General features: G+C 35.2%; 1 long non-coding RNA gene across 1 annotated transcript in view; it reads left to right on the top strand.

The window, feature by feature from the left end:
- LOC120246810 overlaps positions 1 to 26,380 on the top strand; it is a 34,133-nt gene extending 7,753 nt beyond the window's left edge. Inside the window, exons 2-3 of the long non-coding RNA XR_005532155.1 lie at positions 23,036 to 23,101; positions 26,268 to 26,380. This is a non-coding gene — a long non-coding RNA (uncharacterized LOC120246810). The remainder of the gene's footprint in view (positions 1 to 23,035; positions 23,102 to 26,267) is intronic.
- Positions 26,381 to 26,651: the final 271 nt, after the last annotated feature.

Raw genomic sequence — 26,651 nt, 5'->3', positions numbered from 1 at the left:
TGATATTCTCTCAAGATTTTACTGGACTTACTGATTTTTAGAAAGAATACCACAGAGATTAAATGTCATTCTCATCACATCATATCAGGAAGTTCATGACATCCACACAATTTATTATTGATGATGTTACCATCAGTTAAGATGGTGTCTGCCTGATTTCTGCACTATGAAGTTACTTTTTCCCATTCCATATTCTGTCCATTATATTTTCATTGCTAAACCTAGTTCACGCTTAAGAGAAAGGAAATTAAACTCTTCATTGAGAAGGGAAGAATAACAAAGAATTTGTAGATATGTAATAAAACTCTTACAATAATTAGTAATTTGGGGCAGTTACACCGGGGCTAGGCAAATATTCTGTTTCTCTTTTACTTTTACCCAAAAATTTTGGCATTCATTGTTGATATTGATAGGGTGTTCTAATTGTGATTTTCTATTTCTCTCAATGTTTCTGCATTAATTATTTGGAAATAATCCACAAGCAAGATTTGTTCTGTCTCTTCCAGTTATTTGAACAATTATTTATTTATATTTGTACATACCCGTCAACATTTAATTTATCCTTTGAGTTCTAATCCAATATTAGATTTATTTATTCTGTTGCTCAAATTAGTCTAGCTTTGACCATTGATAGCTCTTTCAAATAAGCTCTTATGCCCTTTTGATATTCTCCCTCCCTTTTATTCAGCACTTTCTTACTTTCTGGAACTACAAAACATCTCCAGGCTTATTCTCCTTGTTCCAAGCCAGAATAATCTATTTCTCTAAGGAGTGCTGGCTTATTCTATTGGGAAATGGCAATTAGTAACCAATATCTGGACCCTGGTTATGTTAATTACTATTGGACATCTCAGTGGACCTAAATAGAAAATATGTATATGTATACTAACCCGTGTATAATTTCCCTTCCTGTTTCCCTCCCTCTTTTTTTTCCTACCTCCCTCTTTCCCGCTCTCTCCATGTGTGTGTATGTGTGTGTTAAAATAAACAAGAATTTATACTAATATGTCCAATTTTACTGCAACATCATTTCAACATGTGAATTTTGGAAGGACAAAATTCAACCGATAATACAAGAGAAATATGAAGAAATCAATAGCGCTTTAAAATTTTGGTCGTAATAATGACATAGAGAAAAATTATTCCTTTAAAAATAACAAAAAATATAAAATATTAGGAATAAACAAGAAGTAACATAACTGACCTAAATAAAAAATAATTAAAAACTTACCAAGGTATACAATTGTTTCAATTATTTGAAGGAAATATTTTGTTTTTGAGTGGATTGTTTCTAATTCATCCAACACTGCTATCTAAATGAATGCAACAGTAATGGGTTGAATTGTGTCTCCCCCAAATTATGTCCAAGTACTAATTCCTGTTGTCTGTGACTGTGACCTTATTTGGGTATAAGGTGTTTAAAGATACAATTAAATTAGGGATCTTATGATGAGATCATTCTGAGCAGCCTAAATCCAATGACTGGTGTGTTTATGATGGAAAGGTGGAGATTGGACACACAAAGACAGGGAGAAGGGCAAGCAGGGAAATCCTTGTGAAGATGGAGATGAGGATCAGAAAAATACTTCTACAAGCTCAGGAACACCAAATACTGGTAGAACCACCAGAAAGTTAGGATAGAAGCATGGGAGGAATTCTCTCTCAGATACTGTGTAAGGAAACAACCCTGCTGACAATTTGTTCTAGGAATTCTGGAATTTGGAACTGTAAGATAATAAATTGCTGTTGTCCTAAATCACCAAGGTTGTGGTAGTTTCTTACAGCAGCCCTAGGAAACTAATATAGTAATTAGAATATACACAGAATTAGATGAATTGGATATAATTATATTAAATTTATGTAAGAATAAATTCCCAAGAACAATAAATATTATTATGAAAAAGGAGTATCATAAAGCACCACATGTTTTACAAGATGTTATAAAGTATTATAAAGCACTTGTCATTAAATAATTACAAAATAATTATGGTTATGACATAGGTATTTTTCATAGTACATGAAATTGAAACAGACCCAGAATATATGAAAAGTATATGTCTAAGGTCCTAACTGGGTTCAGAGACAAAGGTAAATAATTCACAGATAATGCTGGCACAACAGATTTTTATCTGGAGAAGAGAATATTTGGACTCCTACCAAAACTATGCCAAAAATTAAATACAGATGTAGTAAAGATTGAATTTTTTTAAATTTCTGAAACAAAGAACTCTGATATTACATGTAAAATCTATGACATTGAGGGAAATAAGACAAAAATTCCAGCAGCTATCAAAGAAAATATTGACATATTTGAAGATGAAAGTTTAAAACAAATAAAACTTTTGTAGATCTGTAGACATTTGAAACAAAGTCAACAAATAAATATTAAAATGTTATTTGTAAAGCTCCTGCGTGATAAAATATCAACATGTAATATACATACAATACATGTAATAAGACCTCTTCATAATAACAAGAGACAAAATAGTCTAATAGAAAAATGGACAATTTATGGAAGAGAATATTTATTTTAGAAAGCTGACAATTTATGGAAAAGTGCTCCAACTTTCAACTAGAGAAATGCAAAGATGAGTACTAACAAGATAATAATGTATATTCATCAAACTATTAAAAAAATTAAAGGGCAAAAATTTCTACGTCTGACATCAACAAGGGGAAATTGTAACAGGTTCACTGGGAAATTTGATGAGATATGATGAGCACTGGGTGTTGTATGTAAGTGATGAATCACTGGATTCTCTTCCTGAATCTGATATTGCACTGTATGTTAACTAATTAAAATTTAAATTAAGAAAAACTAACTTTTAAAAAGAGTATTCCTTGACTCAGAAAGATCACTTCTTAAAAATATACCTCATATATATATATATATATTTCCTGTGTATGAGGGAAGAGTGTCTTTATTTTAACAGTTTTAGAGTGGTAAGACACTGGGAAAAAGTAAATGTCCATTATCATGTTAATGGTTTAATAAATCATGATGTATTTCTATTACATAATACCACATCACAATTTTAAAAGAATATAGTACAACCATGACTGTGGATTTAAGTGATTTTCCATGATATAATACTAACATCTTTAAAAATCCAGTGAGACATATCTTTATATGAGTGAGAAGAAAAAATGGAAGACTTGATTTTAGAAGTCACCTGAGACAGGATTTGGGGTGTTTGGAAGAGAAGAGAAAGAGGATAGGAGAAAGGCAAAGAAATACAAGAGTGGGGAAATAAAGACTACATTAAAAATAAATGCAAGTTTCTTTCATCTAATAATATAGATGGGTACATTTGCAGGAGAAACTTGAAATAAATCATCTGTAAACGTGTAGACTTGTCCATAAGAAAGTGTTGAGAAAAAAATAGAGGCAAATTGCAGATAGATAGATAGATAGATAGATAGATATAGATAGTACTATTCAGTTTTGTTTAAATTACACAAGCAAAGCACCCTGAATATGTGCATATATGTGTGTATGTACTTGTATCAGAAAAAAAAAATTGTGGAAAGAACAAGGGGCTATTAATATGGGAGGTAGAAAACAATGTATTTCGTCTTCATTCATTTTGTATTGTTTGTTATGCTGGGACCCAGGACACACTACTCCAATAGCATATGCATCTTGGCATATGGAATATCTTAAGCTAAAGAAGTTTGAGACAACAGCAGAAGCAGAAAAATCAACCTAACTCCTCCTCCCCTGCGCATCTTCCCTGAAACAGGTCATGTTCTGCTCTGTGGAATGTACCCTTCTTGTGCCTGGAGGAAGGAAGACATCCTTATCACCAGGCACAGGGAATTAGGGCTAAGAAGCCTGTAGAAACAAACCATGTTAAACTAACCTTTTCTTCCCGGTTACTTCTTCACCATTTAATACCCCTAGCCCAAACGCCTTTGTCTTTTCAAGTCTTCACAAGTTAATTGTTTCCTTGTCTATAAGATATAAGTTTCCTAGCTCTGGTCACTTTTTCAGATCTTCATTCCCTTGTGAAGGCTCCCATGTGCCCATAAAAATTCAACAAATGTGTCAACTTTTCTCCTATTAATCTGTCTTTGTCAATTTAATTTTCAGACCCAGCTAGAGAACCCTAAGAGAGACTCAAAGGGACTCAAAGAAAGCTTTTTGCCCCTCCCCCGCATTATGCATATATTACAGTTACAATGATGAGGAAAAAAATCTCAAAAAACTAATTTGATGATATAAACATTTTAAATTACTTACAGGAAATATAAAAAAAAACCCCAATCAACAAAATGCAAAGAAATGTTTGCTGCAAATAAGACAAAATGTTAAAATTCTTAATGTTTAAGGAGGCAAACTCAATATGCAAAATGAGATCAGCAATAGATAAATCAGAAAAGAAACATTTTCTGACAATTCAGAAAAGAAGAAATATCTAAGTAAATGTTCAAATTTATTGTAAATCAGAGTAATCTATATTATAATACAAAGATATTACTTCTCACTTTTCTAATTAGCAAAGATATTAAAAAATATATTGGTGAGAGCACAGAATAAAAAATGCTATAATATTCTGCTGATAGAATTATAAAGTAGTCGTTATTTTTGGAAAAATGGACAATCCTTTTTAATAATATAAAATATTAATATTCTGTGACCAAATGATTTTAACTTGAAAAAATTATACCTATCTTGAGAAAAAAACAGAATGTAAAAGAAAGCATGAGTAAAGCTAGTGAATAATTACATAACCACTTTGTATAATTATAAACAAAACATGCAATAATGTGGTGGTAAGGAAATAATCTATATCCAACAACATAAAATATACAACATTAACAGAGATACTTCACTGTTTTTAATGACATGGAAATTTTACAATAAAATTAGAAGCATATAAAATAGGATATTTTTTATGTACTGTTGTGGTTTTAGTTATAAAATATTGATGATTACTGAGAGTAAATGTGCTTTATATCACTGGAGTTAGAGATAGAATGTTGTTTTATAAACTTCTATACATTCTACCTGTTTTAAATGAACACATACATTTTATTATAATACAAAATAAAATAATTTGCAAAAGTAAAGGAAAGTTACTGCTTAAATACATATTTGCTTTGTATGGTGTTTACTTATATTAATGTCATCTTCGAAATAACCCTAGTTGATTGATTTAATGATTGTTGTTTTCTGAGTTCAAGAATTTAGTATATATCAGATGCAATTGTACCCAGATCTCCTAGGTCAAATCCCATGCTCTTTTCTTTCTTCTACACCCCTCGTGTGTTGGTTGGGCAAGGACAGTTCCTTTCCTATCTATGTGGGTATCTTACATAGCAATTAAAATCTTTATTCTGATATGCCTACCTGCTTATGGTTATGGATTAAATCACTGCTGCTAGGAAGGCAAAATTAGCTTTGGAAAATGGAGACATTCACAATATCAGTTTTTCATGAATGAGGTAAGAATTTTGTTTTTAAATAAAATTTTGCTAATTACATTAAGAAACTGATCAAAACTTTTACGTTAGGCAAATATGGACATTAGGCATCATTATAATTATGAATTCAGAATTCTTCAAACTCAGGGCAACTTTTCACGACTTTCAAAATTAAATAATGGATCCTAAGTCAAAGGCTACCACAGTAGAGATAAAAACAGAATGTGTCTTTAACTGTGTGAATTGTATGGTGTGAAAATAACCTCTCAATCAAACTTCTTCAAAAACAAAGCAAAATGTGTAACTTTTTAGCGAAGACAAAGAACCATGAATTGGCAATGGAAATGAAGAAAGAAAGTAAACAAAAATATGAAAAAATGATGGGAGAAATAAATTCTAATATAGCACTTAGTGCAAAAACATAAATGGAATCAAAGGCAACATTTCTCAGATTAGATTTATTTTATTTTATTTATTTATTTTATTAGATTTTAAAACATAATAAAATGTTCTCTAAACAAGGAATATTTTTATAAAAGAGACAAAGTTTGAAAAGTAACTAAAATACTGTATAAGGACAATGTGTCACAAGTCATATTCTGTCAAAATAAAATTAAGAATGAAAAATATAAGAGGCAATGAATGATGTGACGTACAGTCAAAAAGAAATACACCACTGTGAACATAATCTCATGATAGAGCCTCAAATTATATTGAACAATTGACAGAACTACAGAAAAATATATAGATCAATAAGTTTAGCTAAAAACCTCAATTCATCTTTCTCAGAAGCTCATTCTCAGAAAAGAGAAGAAAAAAGTAAGCAGAGAGGAGACTTCTAGCTTCAGCTCTGAAATGTAAAAAGCTTGGGAGCTGCCACTCCCAATCTGACAACAGGAAAAGGCTGAACCAGTCAAGCAATGGCTTTTCTTAGACCCATTAGGAGATTGAAGTTGGAGGGTAACCGGCCACCACGAAATCTAGGGAGACAGGTGGATCCAGAAAGCCACAGCCAAGAGTGGCTTATCTGGAGCAGAAACCACTAGAACATAAGGTAGTAGGAACAATTGAAAGGGTAATTTTGATGAATTGCTGGGGACTCAGTGTAGACTAGCATCAAAGCAAGAAAACTTCTGGGAAGCCTGCAGCATTGAAAGAATCCAAACATTTTCTTGGGTTTTACCTACATTATCCCTATCATATTTTACACTGAAACATCAAGAGATCTTAACTGGCTCTGGAGAGAAAAATGGCATTGGCTAGGGCAGAGACACCCATAACAAAGTCATATTTTCCAGTAGAAAAGATTTTAACAGAGCTTTATCCCAGTAAGGAAGGAGTGTTCCTCATACTCAAGTTCACTTATTGTCTTCCTGTCTCTCCTAAACAGAGAGGAGCCATGCCACTGAAGAAACATTCATGAAGGTCCCAAATGGAAGACACAGGCCCACTAAAGGACAGATATTTTCTTGAGATTTTATGATAAGATCATAGAAGTTGTTCCCTCCTCCACAATTTTACAACCACAAGAAAAGGGTTCTAGGGTAATAATGGTGGATTACAGGGGTGCCTGGGTGACTCAGTCGGTTAAGTATCCGACTTCGGCTCAGGTCATGATCACACAGTTCGTGGGTTCAAGTCCCATGCCGGGCTCTGTGCTGACAGCTTGCTCAGAGCCTGGAGCCTGTTTCAGATTCTGTGTCTCCTTCTCTCTGACCCTTCCCTGCTCATGCTGTCTCTTTCTCTCTCAGAAATAAATAAAACATTAAAATAATCTTTAAAAAAATAATAATGGTGGATTACAGTTGAAAAAGTTCCAAGATGCAGATCTATCTGAGAAAAGCACTGAGGAGAGGAGACAAAAACAAGAGCACTAAAGAAATGTGAATATTCTAGTCCTTACAGCTACAGCAAATGTTCTACACAACACAACTCAGCTAAATTAACCTCTACACCTAAAGGCCTATTACCTAATACATGACCAATTTTCTTTATTTTTAATTTTTAAAGTTTATTTGTTTTGAGAGAAACAGAGACAGCATGAGTACAGGAGGAACAGAGAGAGGGGGAGAGAGAGAGAGAGAGAATCCCAAACAGGCTCTGCACTATCCGCACAGAGCCTGATGGGAGGCTTGAACTCATGACCTGAGCCGAAACGAGAGTCAGGAGCTTAACCAACTGAGCCACCGAAGGCCCCCATGACCAATTTTCAACATAAAATAGGAAAGCTGAGGAAAGTGCAAGAAAAGAAATATCTGTAGAGACACAACAAGTATCAGAACTAGACTTACATATAATATACCTGTGGAATTATTGGTTAGGAAACTTAAAATAACTGTGATTGATATGTTAGGGGCTCTGTAGAGTCAGGGTTCTCCAGGGAAGCAGAATTAACAGGGTGTGTGTTGGGGGTGGGTGGGTTTATTTTAAGGAACTGGTTCACATGATTGTGGGGGCTGGCAAATTCACAATCTATAGGGTAGGCCAACAAGCAGGAGACTTAGGAAAGATTTGCAGCATGAGCCTGAAGGCAGTCTGAAGGCAGAATTCCCTCTTCTCTGGGTGGATCTCAGTATTTATTTTTAATGCCTTCAATTGATTAAATAAAACCCGTCCACATTATGGAGAGTAATTTGCTTTATTCAAAGTCAACTGATTTAAATCTCTAATCCTTAGTCTTTATTTTAATCCATAATTGGAATATAAAATACCTTCACAGTGACATCTAGATTGGTGTTTGACCAAATATCTGGGTGCTGTGGCTCATCCAATTTGACATAAAATTAGGCACAATGGGGTCTAATGGCAAAAGTAGATGGCATGCATAAATAGCTGAAGAATCTAGACAGAAAGACTGAAGTTGGAAAAAAGAATAAAAAATAAATGCTGAGGGGAAAAACACTAACAGAAATGAAAAATGTCTTTGATAGGCTCATCAGGACACAAGATAGCTTAAGAAAGAAAGAGTGAGCTTGAAGATAGGTCAACAGAAACTTCTTAATCTGAAATGTAAAGAGAAGAAGAAAAGAATGGTGAAAACAGAATAGAACAGCAAAGACATATGGACAACATCAAAAAGTATACCATACAGGCGAGCCTGGGTGGCTCAGTCGGTTGAGTGTCCTACTTCAGCTCAGGTCATGATCTCACAGTTAGTGGGTTCGAGCCCCATGTTGGGCTCTGTGCTGACAGCCAGCTCAGAGCCTGGAGCCTGCTTCGGATTCTGTGTCTCCCTGTCTCTCTGATCTGCCCCTGCTCGTGCTCGCTCTCTCTCTCTCTCTCAGAAATAAATAAAAAACATGTTTTAAAAAAGTATACCATATATATAATTGTATCAGAAGAGAAGAAGGTAAAAACAAAGCAGAGGAAATATTTAAAGAAATAATGAATGATACTTTTGCAAACTTCATGACAGACATCAAACTAAAGATCTACAATGCTTGGAGCATACCAAGCAAGATAAATACAAACAACAAAACATGACAAAACAAAAATGTATACCTAGATATATTATGTTCACATTGCATGAAACCAAAGACAAAGTTTTATTTTTAAGTTTAATTATTTATTTTGAGAGACAGAGACAGTGCGAGTGGGGAAGGGGCAGGGAGAGAGGGAGACACAGAATCCCAAGCAGGCTCTGCACTGTCAGGGTGGAGCTCAATATGGGGCTCAAACCCATGAAACCATGAGATCATGACCTGAGCTGAAACCAAGAGTTGGACGCATAACTGTCTGAGCCATCCAGATACCCCCAACAAGGAAATTCTTGAAGTAAATTAGGAGGAATACAGCACATTATAAATAAAATAATATGAATTATAGCAGGACGCTCATCAGAAACAATGCAATCAAGACAAGTGTAGAGTAAAAGATTTCACACTTGGAGGTGGGGAAGAACAAGTTGGAATTCTAGATCAAATGAAATTATTCTTTAAAATGAAGGGAAATAAGAACTTTTTTATAAAACAAAAACTGAGGAAATGTACCACCTGAAGACCTACCCTGAAAGAAATGTTAAAAGCAGTTTCTTTAGGTAGAAAGAAATGATATAGATTAGAAAGTCAGATCTACATTAAAAATATAAGAGGATCAGAAAAGGAATCAATGAAGGAAAATAATTTCTTTTGCATTCTTATTATTAAATATTATTTTATTTAAAAATTTTTAATGTTTATTTATTTTTGGGAGAGAGAGAGAAACAGAGCATGAGTGGGGGAGGGGAAGACAGAAGGGGAGACACAGAATATGAAACAGGCTCCAGGCTCCAAGCTGTCAGCATAGGGCCAGAGGCGGGGCTCAAACTCACAGACCATGAGATCATGACTTGAGTGTAAGTTGGACACTTAACCGACTGAGCCACCCAGGCACCCTGATTTTAAAGGTAAGTGTTACAAGCATGTACGTAAGTGAAATAAATTATAGCAGTGTCATAGGGACAGGAAATAGGGATTGGTAATACTGTTATAAGTTTCCTAGATTAGAAACGAAGTTGTATGGTATTATGTGAAGGTGGACCTAGATTCGTTTAAAATTTATATTGAAAACTCTAGAGCAATAATTAATAATTTCTTTGAAAAATAACTATATTGATAGGCTAAGGGTGGAGACAAAACAGAACTGTATAAAATGGTCAAGAGAAACCAATGAAGACAGAAAGGAGGTGGCATCATTGGTTGTAGAGAAAAAAAAAACTGTAATAATGGAAAACAAAGGCAGACATGATGGATAATAATCCAAATGCTAGAGACTGAATTGTATACCTTAATTTTATTAGGTTGAAGTCCTAATCCCCATTATGACTATATTTGGAAATGGGGCGGTTAGGAGAGAATTAAGGTAAAATGAGGTCATAATGTTGTGGCCCTGTTCTGATGGTATTAGTGTCCTTATAATACAAGGCTTCAGAGAGAACTAGCATGCTCAGATGAAAAGCCACATGAGGACAAACCTGCCATCCGAAGGCAAAGAGGTCTCATCAGATGCTAAACCCTGCTGGAATTTTTATCTTGGACTTTTCTACCTCAGAACTGGGAGAAAATAAATTTGTGTTCTGGAAATACCCAGTTTGTGGTATTTTCTTTTTCTTTTACAAATAGTTTATTGTCAGATTAGTTTCCCATTAACACCTAGTGCTCATCCCCACGAGAGCCCTCCTCCATTCCCCTCCCCCCTCCCCCCTACATCCATCAGTTCTCCGTTTTTGTCAGCATTCAAGAGTCTCTCATGGTTTGCCTCTCTCCCTTTCCCCCACCATTTCCGCCCTTCTTCTCCCCCTTGTTCCTCCGTCAAGTTCCTCCTAATCCTCCTATACGTGCAAACATATGATATTTGTCCTTCTCTGCCTGACTTATTTCGCTCAGCATAACACCCTCAAGGTCCATCCATGTTGCTACACATGGCCAGATTTCATTGTTTCTCATTGCCATGTAGTATTCCATGGTATAGATAAACCACATCTTCTTGATCCATTCATCTGTTGATGGACACTTAGGCTCTTTCCATGTTTTAGCTATTGTGGAGAGTGCTGCTATGAACATTGGGGTACATGTGCTCCTATGCCTCAGCATTTCTGTATCCCTTGGGTAAATTCCTAGCAGTGCTATTGCTGGGTCATAAGGGAGTTCTATTGTTAGTTTCCTGAGGAACCTCCACACTGTTTTCCAGAGGGGCTGTACCAGTTTACATTCCCACCAACAGTGTAGGAGGGTGCCCGTTTCTCCACATCCTCGCCAGCATCTAGAGTTCTCTGATTTGCTCATTTTAGCCACTCTGACTGGCGTGAGGTGGTATCTCAGTGTGGTTTTGATTTGTATTTCCCTGATGAGGAGGGATGCTGAGCATCGTTTCATGTGTCTGTTGGCCATCTGGATGTCCTCTTTGGAGAAGTGTCTGTTCATGTCTTCTGCCCATTTCTTCACTGGGTTGTTTGTTTTTCGGGCGTGTAGTTTGGTGAGTTCCTTATAGATTCTGGATATTAACCCTTTATCTGATATGTCATTTGCAACTATCTTTTCCCATTCCGTTGGTTGCCTATTAATTTTCTGGGTTGTTTCCTTGGCTGTGCAGAAGCTTTTAATCTTGATGAGGTCCCAACAGTTTATTTTTGCTCTTGATTCCCTTGCTTTTGGGGATGTGTCAAGTAAGAAGTTGCTGCGGTGGAGGTCAAGGAGGTTGTTTCCTGCTTTCTCCTCTAGGGTGTTGATAGTTTCCTGTCTCACGTTCAGGTCCTTTATCCATTTTGAGTTGATTTTTGTGCATGGTGTGAGAAAATGATCTAGTTTCATTCTTCTGCATGTTGCTGTCCAGTTCTCCCAACACCATCTGTTAAAAAGGCTGTCTTTTTTCCATTGGATATTCTTTCCTGCTTTGTCAAAGATCAGTTGGCTGTATACTTTTGGGTCCACTTCTGAGTTCTCAATTCTGTTCCATTGGTCTATGTGTCTGTTTTTGTGCCAATACCATACTGTCTTGAGGATGACAGCTTTGTAGTAGAGGCTGAAGTCTGGGATGGTGATACCTCCCGTTTTGGTTTTATTTTTCAGTATTACTTTGGCTATTCGGGGTCTTTTGTGGTTCCATACAAATTTTTGGATAGTTTGTTCTAGTTTTGAGAAGTATGCTGGTGCAATTTTGATTGGAATTGCATTGAATGTGTAGAGTGCTTTAGGTAGTAATGACATCTTAACTATATTTATTCTTCCTATCCATGAGCATGGAATGTTTTTCCATTTCTTTGTGTCTTCTTCAATTTCCTTCATAAGTTTTCTATAGTTTTCATCATACAGATCTCTTGTATCCTTGGTTAGGTTTATTCCGAGGTATTTTATGGTTTTTTGTGCAATTGTGAATGGGATCAGTTTCTTGATTTCTCTTTCTGTTGCTTCATTATTGGTGTATAAAAATGCAACCGATTTCTGTACGTTGATTTTGTACCCTGCAACTTGGCTGAATTCTTGGATCAGTTCTAGTAGGCTTCTGGTGGAGTCTGTCGGGTTTTCTATGTAGAGTATCATGTCATCTGCGAAGAGTGAAAGTTTGACTTCCTCTTTGCCAATTCTGATGCCTTTGATTTCCTTTTGTTGTCTGATGGCTGATGCTAGGACTTCCAGCACTATGTTAAACAACAGTGGTGAGAGTGGACATCCCTGTCGTGTTCCTGATCTCAGGGGGAAAGCTCTCAGTTTTTCCCCGTTGAGGATGATGTTAGCTGAAGGCTTCTCATAGATGGCTTTGATGATGTTTAAGTAGGTTCCTTCTATCCCAACTTTCTCGAGAGTCTTTATTAAGAAGGGATGCTGTATTTTGTCAAATGCTTTTTCTGCATCTATTGACAGGATCATATGGTTTTTATCTTTTCTTTTATTGATATGATGGATCACATTGATTGATTTGCGAATGTTGAACCAGCCCTGTAACCCAGGAATGAATCCCACTTGATCTTGGTGGATGATTCTTTTGATATGCTGCTGGATTCGATTTGCAAGGATCTTGTTGAGAATTTTTGCATCCGTATTCATCAAGGATATTGGCCTATAGTTCTCTTTTTTTGCTGGATCTCTGTCTGGCTTGGGAATCAGAGTGATGCTGGCTTCATAAAATGAGTCCGGGAGTTTTCCTTCGACTTCTATTTTTTGGAATAGCTTGAGAAGAATTGGGATTAATTCTGTTTTAAATGTCTGGTAGAATTCCCCAGGGAAACCATCAGGTCCAGGGCTCTTATTTGTTGGGAGATTTTTGATCACTGATTCGATTTCTTCACTCGTTATGGGTCTGTTCAGGTTTTCTATTTCTTCCCGTGTGAATTTTGGTAGTGAGTGTGTGTTTAGGAATTTGTCCATTTCTTCTAAGTTGTCCAATTTGTTGGCATATAATTTTTCATAGTATTCCCTGATAATTGCTTGTATTTCTGAGGGGTTGGTTGTAATAAGTCCATTTTCATTCATAATTTTGTCTATTTGGGTGCTCTCTCTTTTCTTTTTGATAAGCCTGGCTAGAGGTTTGTCAATTTTGTTTACTTTTTCAAAAAACCAACTCTTGGTTTCATTGATCTGTTCAATTGTTTCTTTGGTCTCTATGTTGTTTATTTCTGCTCTAATTTTTACTATTTCTCTTCTTCTACTGGGTTTAGGGCGTTCTTGTTGCTCTGCCTCTAGCTCCTTTAGGTGAGCTGTTAGATTTTGGACTTGTGCTTTTTCTAATCTCTTGAAATAGGCCTGGAGAGCAATGTACTTTCCTCTTAGGACTGCCTTGGCCGCATCCCATAGATTTTGAATTGTTGTGTTTTCATTTTCATTTGTTTCCATATATTTTTTAATTTCCTCTCTAATTGCCTGATTGGCCCATTCATTCTTTAGAAGGGTGTTCTTTAACCTCCATGTTTTTGGCGGTTTTCCAGACTTCTTCCTGTAATTGATTTCAAGTTTCAAAGCATTGTGATCTGACAGTGTGCATGGTATGATCTCTATTCTTTTATATTTATTGAGGGCTGCTTTATGTCCCAGTATGTGATCTATCTTGGAGAATGTGCCATGCGCACTTGAGAAGAAAGTAAATTCCCTGGCCTCAGGATGTAAAGTTCTAAATATATCCGTCAGATCCATCTGGTCCAATGTGTCTTTCAAGTCCATTATTTCTTTAGTGATTTTCTGTCTGGTTGACCTATCCATTGCTGTAAGCGGAGTATTAAAGTCCCCTGCTATTAGCACATTCTTATCTATAAGCTTGTTTCTGTTTGTGATTAATTGTTTTAGATATTTAGGTGCTCCCATATTCGGTGCGTAGACATTTATGATTGTTAGTTCTTCCTGATGGATGGACCCTGTAATTATTATGTAGTGCCCTTCTTCATCTCTTGTGATTGTCTTTAATTTAAAGTCCAGTTTGTCTGATATAAGTATCGCTACTCCGGCTTTCTTTTGATTTCCTGTAGCATGATATATATTTCTCCATCCCCTTACTTTTAATCTGAAGGTATCTTCCCGTCTAAAATGAGTTTCTTGTAGACAGCATATTGATGGATTTTGTTTTTTAATCCATTCTGCTACCCTATGTCTTTTGATTGGAGCATTCAGCCCATTTACATTCAGTGTTATTATTGAAATATGTGGGTTTAGAGTCTTTGTATCTTTTGTAGGGTTCATGTTTGTGGTGGTGTCTCTGGTATCTTTGTTCCTTGCAACCTTTCCTTCAGAGCATCCCCCTCAGGATTTCTTGTAGGGCTGGCTTCGTGGTGACAAATTCTTTCAATTTCTGTTTATTTGGAAAGGTTTTTATCTCTCCTTCTATTTTGAATGACAGGCTTGCTGGATAGAGGATTCTTGGCTGCATATTTTTACCGTTCATCACATTGAAGATTTCCTGCCATTCCTTTCTAGCCTGCCAAGTTTCAGTAGATAGGTCTGTCACCACTCTGATAGGTTTCCCTTTGTATGTTAGGGCCCTTTTCTCCCTAGCTGCTTTCAAAATTCTCTCTTTGTCCTTGTATTTGGCCATTTTCACTATGATATGTCGTGCAGAAGATCGATTCAGGTTACGTCTGAGGGGAGTCCTCTGAGCCTCTTGTACTTCCACATTTACTTCCTTCCCCAGGTCGGGGAAGTTCTCTGCTATAATTTGTTCCAGGACTCCTTCAGCACCTTTCCCTCTCTCTTCCTCTTCTGGGATTCCTATGATACGGATATTGTTGCGTTTGACCGTATCGCTGAGCTCTCGAATTCTTCTTTCCTGTTCCTGGATCAGTTTGTCTCTTTTTTTGTCAGCTTCTTGTTTTTCTATAATGGTGTCTTCTAAATCACTTATTCTCCTTTCTGCCTCTTCAATCCGTGCATTGGAGGCCTCTAATTTATTATGGATCTCATTTATCGCATTTTTTAATTCTTCATGCCTATTTTTATTTTCCATTCTGTCTGTAGCCATAGTTTCTTTGATGTCCCCTATGTTTTTTTCAAGCCTGGCTATTAATTTTACCATTATTATTCTAAAATCTTGTTCAGTGATGCTGCTGATATCTGTTTTGAGCAGTTCATTAGCTGTCATTTCTTCTTGGAGTTTCTTTGGAGGAGAGCTCTTTCGTTTCGTCATTTTAGTTAGCTTTCCGGCTCTTGTTGGTTTTAAAGACCTGTTATGCTCTCTATTTCTATGAGCGCTGCTATATCCAAGAAGACTCTTTGACTTTCCAGGGCCTACCCTTTCAGAGAGTGTTTTTTGAATGGTATCCCTTGGTCTCTCTTGTTGGGACCTTGGTTATTTTATTTTCCTATTCGTAGTGATATTTGGGACTCTCCACCTTGTGTACTCTAGCTTGTTTCTTGAGGTAGTCCTGGAAAAGAAAACAGACAGACAAACACACAGGGAGCAGGAGCACACAAACACACAGGCTAATTCAACTAACATGCAAAGCGATATTTGGGACTCTCCACTTTGTGTACTCTGGCTTGTTTCTTGAGGTAGCCGTTAGAAGTCTTTCTCAGTGGAATCTGCGTCCTTTCTCTCCCAATCTCTTGGGTGTGGTACGGTGTCCTATGGCTTCAGATCTTTTCCGTGTGATGCCTGGGCGCAAGTGTAGGTACGGAACTCCCTACTTCTCCGCCATCTTGCCCCTCCCCTCCTGTGGTATTTTGTTATCGCATTTCATGTAGACTAACACGCCAACTATATCAATGATCACTTTATATTCAATACTCTACACAAATTAAAAGATGGAGAGCCTAGGCATGGAATAAAACAATAATAGAAACTGGAATATACCTGCAGTCTATTAAAAAAAATACACTTTAGGGGCATGTGGGTGGCTCAGTCGGTTAGGCGTCATGATCTCACAGTCCGTGGGTTCAAGCCCCGCGTTGGGCTCTGTGCTGACAGCTCAGAGCCTGTAGCCTGCTTCAGATTCCATGTCTCCCTCTCCCTCTGCCTCTCCCCCACTCACTCTCTGTCTCTGTCTCTCTCAAAAAAAAATACAGACATTAAAATTTTTTTTAAAAATACACTTTAAATGGATTTTTGATGGAGGAAAATATGCCACGTTAATAGTAATCAAAAGAAATCGGGGCAACTATTATATTCCTTTTGCAAGAAACAGACTCCAGAATAAGAACACTTAGGAGAAATAAAAAAGAGCATTACATAATGGTATAGTAGTCAATTATCCATGAAGAAAGACATAACAATCCAATCATCTATACATCTAAAAACAAAACATCAAAAATATGTCAGGCAAAAACTGTTAGAATTGAAAGAAGAAATATACCCATCTAATACTTTAGAAACTCTAAGACCCCTCTTTTAGCAATTGACAGATCAGCAGGCTTAAAATCAGTTAGGATACAGTTGATCTGAACAGTACTATCAATCAACTTGTTTCAGCTGACAGTTGTAGAATACTCCATCCAATAAACAGAATGAGCTAGAATTCTATATCTAATAGATATAGCACATTCCTCAGGGGAGATCACATACTGAGCTACACAAGACACATAACAAACTTAAAAAGGGGAAATCATCAGAATAAATTCTCAGACCAGAGTGGAATTCAACTAGAAATCAGTAACGAAAGAAAGGTGAAATATCACTCAAATAATTTGAAATTAAAAAACACATTTCTAAACAACACATAGCTATAGAGGTCTCAAGAAACATATTTAATATTTCACAACTAAAGGAAATGAAAATACAATTTACAAAATTTATTTAGAGGGGAATGGGTAGCATTAAAGGTATGTATTGGAAATATCTAAAATCAATACCTTTGCTTCACCTTTAGGAATGTGGAAAAAGAACAATTTAATTTAAGTCTAAAGCAAGTAGAAAAGAAATTATAATAATTAAAGCAGAAACCAATGAAATTGAAAACAGGGAAACAATAGAGAAAAATCACCAAAGACAAAAGCCGGATCTGTGACATGGGGCTGTTTGTTACCTTTATGAGCCTTGAAAAGAGAATATTAACTGGAAAACATCTAGTCAGGCTACAAGAGAATAAGATCGATGGCACAAATGTAAAATACCGTAAATGAAAGAACGGCAATGTTCTCATTGCCATTTAAAAGATAACAAAGAATACTACGAAAACCTTGATGTCCCCAAATTTGGTGATTTAGATTACATTGACCAATTTTTTTGAAAGCTAAAAATAGGTAAAACCCACACAAGGAGAAATAGAGTATCTTAATAAACCAGTATCTGTGCAGGAAATTAAATCCAAAACAGAAAAATTCAAACTCAGATGGCCTTACTGGCAAATTCTACCAAACATTTAAAGAATAAACGATTCTAAATCATTAGTATCTCATTTAGAAAATAAAAGCATTCTAGAAGGCTAGCATTGTGTTAATACCAAACCTAAAATCAGACATTACACAAAAGGGAAACTAAACATAAACATGAGGACAAAATCTGTAACAAAATATTAGTAAGTTAAATCCAACAATGTATAAAAATTATTTATACCACCATTAATTCATATCAGCTTTGCGTAAAGCTGACTCAATATTAGAAAATCAATATAATTCACCCTATCAATAGACTAAAGAAAAATTAATTATGATCATATCAACAGATTTAAAATTTTGATAAAATCAAATATCCATTCATGATAAAAATTCTCATCATACTAGAAACTGAGGGGAAATAGAAGTGAAACTTTTTTTTTATGTTTATTTATTTTGAGAGAGAGGACATGTCAGCATGTGCATTGGGGGGAGGGGAGAAGGAAAGGGAGAGAAATCCCAAGCAGGCTCCGCCGCACCCCTACAGGGTTCAAACTAAGAAACAGAATCATGAGATCATGAAATAAGGAGAAATCAAGAGTCCAATGCTTAACTGACTGAGTCCCTAGATGGGCAACTTAACCAGTGAGAAATATCTACAAGAAATCTACAACTAACTTTAAAGTTTAATGGTGAGAACCTGAATGTTTTTCACTTATGGAGCAAGGATTTTTAATTTTTTACCATTTCTACTTAAATCTCAGTGGCAATTCTAACTACTGTGAAAAGACAAGTAGAGGAAATAAAATAAATGTATACACACTAAAAAGAAAGAAAGCTGCCTTTATCCACAGATGGCATGACTGTGTATGAGAAAATCCCAAAGAATTAACCAAAAAAGTACTGCAACTAGTGAGTATCACAAACTTACAGGATACAAGTTTAATAGTGAAAAATTAATAGCTTTCCCCCATAATTCCATTAAAAATTATAATATAAAATAAAGATGCCATTAACAATAGCACCCCCAAAATGAAAATTTGGTTATAAATCTAACAAAATATTTATAGGATTTATATATGGAAAACTACAAATCTCTGATGAAAAATAAATCAAAGTTCAAAATGAATGGGGTGGTATTTTTGTTTCCATGGACTGTAAAACTTAATACTGGTAAGATTCAATTCTACCAATCATATCTATAGATTAAAAACAGTGCCAGTTGAAATGTTATCTATTTTATAGATACGAACAAATTAACTCTAAAGTTGATATGGAAAAACAAAAGATCTAGAATACTCACCATAATATTGAAAAGAAGAAAAAGGTAGAAGAGAAAACTGATTTCAAAATAGTGTATTTGGGTGCAAAATCAGGCATACAGATCAATGGAACATAATGGAGAAATCAGATATAGATGCATACAAATATAGCAAACTATTCTTTGACATAGTGCAAAGGAAATTCAATAGGGAAAGGATTATCTTTTCAATAAATGGTGCTAGAACTGGACAACAATATGCAAAAGCATGAACATAGACACAAACATTATATCTATGAATAAAAACAAAAGTCAATCATATACCTAAATCTAAAAAGCAAAACTAATATTTTTAAAGGAAAATAGGAGAAAACATAGGTGACTTTATATTTGGTGATGAAATTTTAGATACAACATCAAAAGTATGATACATGAAAGTGGAAAGTGATAAATTGGACTTAGTAAAAGTAAAAAAAAATCTGCTCTATGAAAGTGAATGAAAAGTCAAGGCACAGACAGGGTAAAAACATTTGCAAAATGTATCTGATACAGGAATTGTATCCAAAATATTCAAAGAACCATTAAAACTCAACAATAAGAAAACAAACAACCCAATTTAAAAATGGGTGCAAGAAACCAATTTGACAATAAACTATATTATTTTTTTAAATGGGCAGAAGATCTGAACAGATAACTCATCCAAAAATAAATAAATAAATGACAAACACATGAAGAGATATTCAACAACTTGTGACATTAAGGATTTACCAATTAAAGCAAAAATGAGATGTAACTACAAACTATTATAATTACTAATATCTAAAAAAATCTGATAATACAAATTGCTGGCATGGGTTCAGGTCATCAAGAACTCTCATTCATTGCTGATATAAATACAAAATGGTACAGACAGTTTGAAAGATAGTTTGATTATTTCTTACAAAGCTAAGTCTTTCTATATGATCCAGTAATCACACTCCTAGGTATTTACATAATTGATTTAAGAATTTATACCCACAGCCTGGGTGGCTCAGTCAGTTAAGTGTGCCACTCTTGATTTTGGCTCAGATCAGGATTTCATAGTTTGAGTTCAAGCTTACATTGGGCTCTGTGCTCTTGACTTGTCTGCCCCTTCTCCATTCATGCTCTCTTTCTCTCTCTTGCAAAATAAATAAATAAATAAATAAATAAATAAACTTTAAAAAAAGGAACTTATGCCCACACAAAAACCTGTTCACTAATATTTTAGCAGCTTTATTTATAATGCAAAAAAACTGGAAGCAACCAAAATGTGCTTCAACAGGTAAATTAATAAATAACTATGGTTCATCCATACAATAGGGTTGAGAATTTTTAAAAAGTTAAAGTGCCTTAACTCAGTTAAGTGGCTGCCTTCAGCTCAAGTTGTGATCTTGTGGCTTGTGAGTTCGAGCTCCATGTCAGGCTGTGCTGACAGCTGAGAGCCTGGAGCTAGCTTCAAATTCTGTGTCTCCCTCTCTCTCTGCCCCTACCCTGCTTGCACTCTGTCTCTTAAAAATAAATAAACATTCAAAAACTTTTTTTTAAAAAACGTTAGCTATCATACCACCAAAATCCATTAGTGAATATTAAATGCATATTTCTTCTATTCAATAAAGGAAGCTTTGAATAAAGTTTATGGATAGATACCAGTGTATGCTGTATATAAAATTGACAGAAGAGATAAAGCAATTCAGCACACCAACATGAAATATGGTACCTCAATAGAATAATTAGGTAAAATATAAAAATATATTAACAGATAATTCATACGAGGAAACCCAGATGGCTAACATGTTAATACAAAATATGCAAGCTCGTTAACCATAAGAAAAATGTAAATAAATCCAACAATGAAATATCACTTTATATTTGAAAACTTGATACTCCCCAGAGCTGACAGTGATGTGGGACTATTGGAAGTTTCCTACACTGCTGATGGGAACGTGCATTGATGCCTCCATCGGGCAGTGTGGGAAATACCCTGGTAATAGTCATTGAACTGCATATAGAATTGGAAATATAGCAATTCTGTAGAATTCTACTCCTCTATACACCTTATGGGAAAAGTGTATAGATACATGAAGGGACAAGTATGTTTATCAGTGTTATTTGCGGTGGCAAGCATTTGGAGGAGGAAACCTAGTTATCCATCATCAGAAATGTCTAAGTGTAGAATGTAGTAGAGGCAAACTAGGGTACAATGCGGCAGTTAGAGGCAATAGGAAACGTGCAGATATAGCAACGTGGATGGATCTCAAAAGCTAAGTTTGAGTGAGAAAAAAAAAAAAGAAACAATACCATTGTGTAAATAAAATTTCATGCACACAAAATAACAATTCATAGCTTGCAAGAATGAATAATTCATAGTATCTCAGGTTGAAGATCTTGTAAAACAGAGTCAGAAGCAAGTTGTAAGAGCTAGTTCTTTATTGGAAGGTACAATCCCAGAGGAAACTGATGTGAGGTGAGGAAGGATAGGATGCTAATGTACGGTATGGGTTAAGGTATGGCCACTGATCTATGATGAGCGACAAAAAGACACAGTTCGGGTCTCCTGTTACTTGTGCATATGGTGGCCACATGACACATTTCTGGATAGACTCTACAGAAAAAAACTGTGCTTTGAATGAGTTAATGGGAGCTTGGTATAGAGAGAGGGTATATTTCTCTCATCTTTTGTCTCCATTGGTCAAAATATACCCCACAGGGAAATAATTCTACTTTGCTTTAGGTTGAGGAAGAATGTTGGCCCCTTGGGAAGTCAGACCCCATGTCTTGTGCTGTGGTGGGAGAAAGGAAAAATCCTAACCCTTGCGTGTCAGATACATATGGGTGCTCTTGGACTCAGTGGGCTGCAGTAAAGACTAAAATGGAACAAGTGGGCAAAAATTCAAGAAAGAAGTAATTGTAGAAGACATGTGTAATATTTGGCACACCTAAAAACAAAAAGTTCTATATTAAATGGATTAAAATGGTTGCTTATGGTGAGGGAAGTAGAAAGAGTGAGGAATGTGGATAAAAAGGAATTAATAAAACAAGAGACTGCTTGCCGGAAACAAGGTTATAATGGGTCATGAAGCAGAGTATAATTAACTTTACCTTCTTCACCTAAATTCAAAAAGAAAGGAATGCAAAGAAAATCCAATAGGTTGTGTCATAATCATCACCAAGTAACTGGAGTATAAAATCCCAAATGAAAGACTTTACCTGGTAAATTGTTTAAAAAGCACAAGATAACATGTGTCATAGAAGATAATAAGCAAGGGTTTTTCTTATTTTTAATACAGAAAACTAAATCAATATTGGTTTTGTTTAATTAAAAGTATGAATAAAATTGCATGATAAAAGTAACATTTTCTATATTACAAATATTACCAAGAGTACTGGGAAAGGCCAGTCAGGATTAGTAAATCGGTGAATCAAAATAGAGAGAAATTGTTTACTAATGCATTGACAAAAGTGTTTAATTTAAAAAAATATTACTTACAAACTATAAATTCATTGGGTCTTGAGTAGGTGAAAAATTACCTTTGTAATAGAGAAATGCTTAGTATTAGAGTGAATTGAATGTTTGTATTCCCTCAAAATGTGTACGTTGAAAACCTGATCCTGGATGTGATTGGATTAGGAAGCAGGGGGCTTTGTGAAGCAATGAGGTTTAGCAATGAGATCATGAGGAGCTCTCAGGATTAGTGCCCTTATACATGGAGGAGGGGACATTAGAGCTTCCTCTCGCTACCATGTGAGGAGGGTACAATGAAAAGGGCATCAGCAAACCATGAAGAGGGCCACACCAAGGGCCAAATCTGCTGGAACCCTGATCTTGGACTCTTCAGCCTCCAAAACGATGAGAAATAAATGCCTAGTTTATAAGTCACCCAGTCTATGGTGTTGTGTTATGACAGCCAGATTAGACTGACACATTCTGTTAGGTCTCTTTTGCTGCAAATGACAGAAACTGAACTCAAATGAGCTTCAATTCAATGAAAGAACAGACCAGAGACATTTACTATCACGCTTTACAAAGTAAGGGGTGCAATTGGCCTCCTGCTCAACAGAATCTATAATCTCAAATAGTCTCATAAATGTGGGGTCTGATTTCATATTCTCTCTTTTTCAGTTTCTTGCCACTCCTTTTGTCACTGTGTTGACCTCTCTCTCCAGATTTTCTTCATGGCCAGTGGAGGTAATGTAGCACAATACAGAAGTTGAAAGAGAAAACCGTGCCTCTGGAATTCAGGAAATTCCAGAGAACTCTGAGTAGTCAAGCCAAGATCTCGTGACCAGTTTTGTAGCCACAGGGAGTAGGAATTTAATTCATATTGGAACAACATGACACAGATGAACAGTAGAAGCAAGTCTTTGAATGAAGACTAGAGCACTATTACTAGACAATGGAGAAGTTGGTCAGAGTAAAATAATAATAATAAGTTATCATTAAAATTTCTTAGTGTTTGTGGGGCGCCTGGGTGGCTTAGTCGGTTAAGCGTCCGACTTTCGCTTAGGTCATGATCTCACGGTTCATGGGTTCGAGCCCCGTGTCGGGCTCTGTGCTGGCTGCCAGCTCAGAGCCTGGAGCCTATTTCAGAGTCTGTGACTCCCTCTCTCTCTGACCCTCCCCTGCTCACCCTGTCTCTCTCTCTCTTTCTCTCCTAGAAATAAATAAAACATTAAAAAAATTTTTTTTAATTTCTTAGTGTTTGCATACCTTAACAAGCATTAATCCTTGGGATTTTAGACAAATGAAAATTCCAGGGATTTTATCAGAAATCTCCAAAATCATGTTATTTTCTAATGTTTATAATTTTATTTGTATTTTTAAAAATGATTGATCATGATAATATGAAATGAATCATTTTACTGTGATAGAAAGTTTCTGTGATATGTTTCAGTCTTTTTCTGCTAAAATTCAAACTAATAATAAATGTATGATTTATTTTTTGTTATCAACAAGTGGATTTTGAGAAGATTATGAATTTTAATATCATGTACAAGTAATTAGTACCTGACACAGATCATTGATAATAGAAAATTCTAGAAGAAGGGACCATGATTATAAAATGCCAACTAGAAATCATTTTATAAATTGAAAAATAACATCAGAAAAATTTATCATTCTTAAAATGAAATTTTAAAACATTCAAAGCACTGATTGCCCTATCTTATAGTTTTGATCTTAACAAAGATACTTGATATAGAAAGATGTCTTTCAGTTTGCAGTGAAATCAGCAGAATTATTTAGTGTCCAAAACAGCTTCATGGATATTAGGAGAACAAATGGTTTCATAAAATCTTTTTTTAAATTTATGATTAAGATTTTCTTTTGCTTGCTTTGATTTTGGTTGACAATGTTGATACTATTTTTGCCAACTGAGATTTTATATTAATTTTTAATTTCATGCACACATTTTTTCCTTTGCATGCCTTCTGCTAATGTGTCTACAAAGAACAGGAGTCTATATCAAACATTCAAACCTGAAGAATGTCAGTGAATGTTTTTGCATGATATTCAAACAATACAACATTAGTATTTTTTGCAAGGATATCATCACTGCACATAACCACATGTTAAATTGTCAATTTAAGGCTTATTTTTGCTTCCAAACTCATTAGTTCTTGGAACATCATTTATAGGATTAGTATAAAGAATACGATGAGTACAAACATATTAATATGTTTTCTATTTGCAAGAATGAACATATCACTGTTAGCAGAAGACAAGGCACAATTTGTACTTACAACATGACAATGGCTATGAGTCAGGACTAGGTCTCTCCTGACAGTTTATTTCCTAATTTCCAGAAATATTGGCTATCGCCTTTAACTTCTCCTGCTGGGACTTTTGTTTTGTTTTGTGGGTTTTTTTGTTTGTTTCTTTTTTTTAAAATTCTCATTTCAATTTGACATGAATGGGTATTTTCAAAGGATTACTATTTCTCTGTTGACAGTTTATTTTTTATACTTACAGGAGAATTATATTTTCCTATTTCCTGATGTCTGAATTCATTTGTCCCAGAATATGGGATTACTAAGGACATATAAAATTCCTACAAAGTACTGAGAAGGGATTCCCAAATGTAGATGCTAAGTTCTTATAAATCTCTTAAATACTTCCTCTCAAAATAAGAAGCTTGATTCTGAAGCATACAATGACTTTTTACATTAACAAATGAGATTAGGTTCATGAAACAATCTCATATCTGGTTGTTTTTCCCTTCTCTTACCCTAAAAATGTACTCTATAATTCCAATTGCTATCACCACAGTGGAGAGGTGCTGTTTAGGGTAACTTAGGCTCAGCAGAAAACCCTAATCAATGCATGGATATTTCCATGTTAAAGTTTGTTTGATATTATTCTCTATTCAAAATTGCCTTTGATAAAATGGTATAAATTTAATAACTGATTTTCATAAGATATGAAAAGTACAAGAGAAATAGAACTAAGAGCAAGTTAAACAGTTTAAAAGGAATAAACTATTAGTGTCTCCTTATATATCTATTTTTCTCTATTTTATTTGTATTTTTTATTTATATTAGACAAATCCTAAATGCCTTGACTAAAACAATTCCTCTAACTTTTTGTATTACTTAAAAACATTTTCTTTCACTTATCTCAGTCAGTTCTTCTTCCAACCAATAATTACCATTTTAGGAAGATTTTATTCACCTCTTCCACTGCTACAAGTTTTATGCTTGATTTTTTTCTGGCCTTCCAAATGATACATGTTTTGTGATAATTTCTCTCCAGGTAAAACCCAAATCTTGCCATCTGCAATGATGTGGATGGAGTTAGAGAGTATTATGCTAAAGGAAGTCAGTCAGTCAGTCAGAGAAAGACCAAACCCTTATGATTTCACTTATATGTGGAATTTAAGAAACAAAACAGATGAACATGAGGAGGAGGAAGAGAGCAAAGCAAGAAACAGAGTCTAAACTATAAAGAACAAACTGGTGGTTACCAGAGGGGTGATGGGTGGGGGGATGGGTTAAATGGGTGATGGGGATTGAGTTCACTTCTTGTGATGAGCACCAGGTGTTGCATAGAAGTGTTGAGTCACTATATTGTACTCCTGAACCTAATGTTATACTGTATGTTAACAAAAATAAAATTCAAATAAAATTTTAGAGAAAAAAATAAAAAGAACTCTTTCTCCTTCCCAAATTCACATCTGAAAATCTACAAGTGAAAATCAGGATTTTGTTACCCAGTAACTAGGATCCCACAGAGAATGTTCTCTGGCTTTTGTGCTTTTCTTTCTCCACTTGGTCAATAGTTAATTACTTAAAAAAAATCTTTTATGGAGCACAGGAGTCCCCAGTAGCCCAAATGTTTTATAATTCTTTTTCCATAGGTCAACTCCTATGCTTTCCTCACATTGACTTAAATTGGTGTCCAGGACCCAGGCTGAAGGCACACAATGCTACAGGAGAGTAAAAGGTTATATAATCAATCAACAGGCTGTTGGAAAAGGTCAGTAATATTACAATTATTAAAAAGTACATTTTCTTTGGGGATCAGAAATGAAGATCCTCAATGAAGAACTAATGAAGTTCAAGTTTGCACTTCTGTGTTTACACATTGCAGGTGGTGCCTGACCTTCAGAAATGGCACATTGTCTCAGATCCTGCATGGAAATTTTAATTTCCTTGAATTGCAGTAGAGCTGTGATACTGCTCTTCCCATCTGTGTACTTAGATTTATTAAGGTTTAGTATTTCAAACATGTGTTTCCCTTC

Source organism: Hyaena hyaena, unplaced genomic scaffold (genome assembly GCF_003009895.1).
Source record: "Hyaena hyaena isolate Hyena2069 unplaced genomic scaffold, ASM300989v1 scaffold_488, whole genome shotgun sequence".
NCBI classification, from domain to species: Eukaryota; Metazoa; Chordata; class Mammalia; order Carnivora; family Hyaenidae; genus Hyaena; species Hyaena hyaena.
The sequence above is the reverse complement of the archived record's forward strand: the minus strand, read 5'-3'. Positions and strand labels throughout refer to the sequence as shown.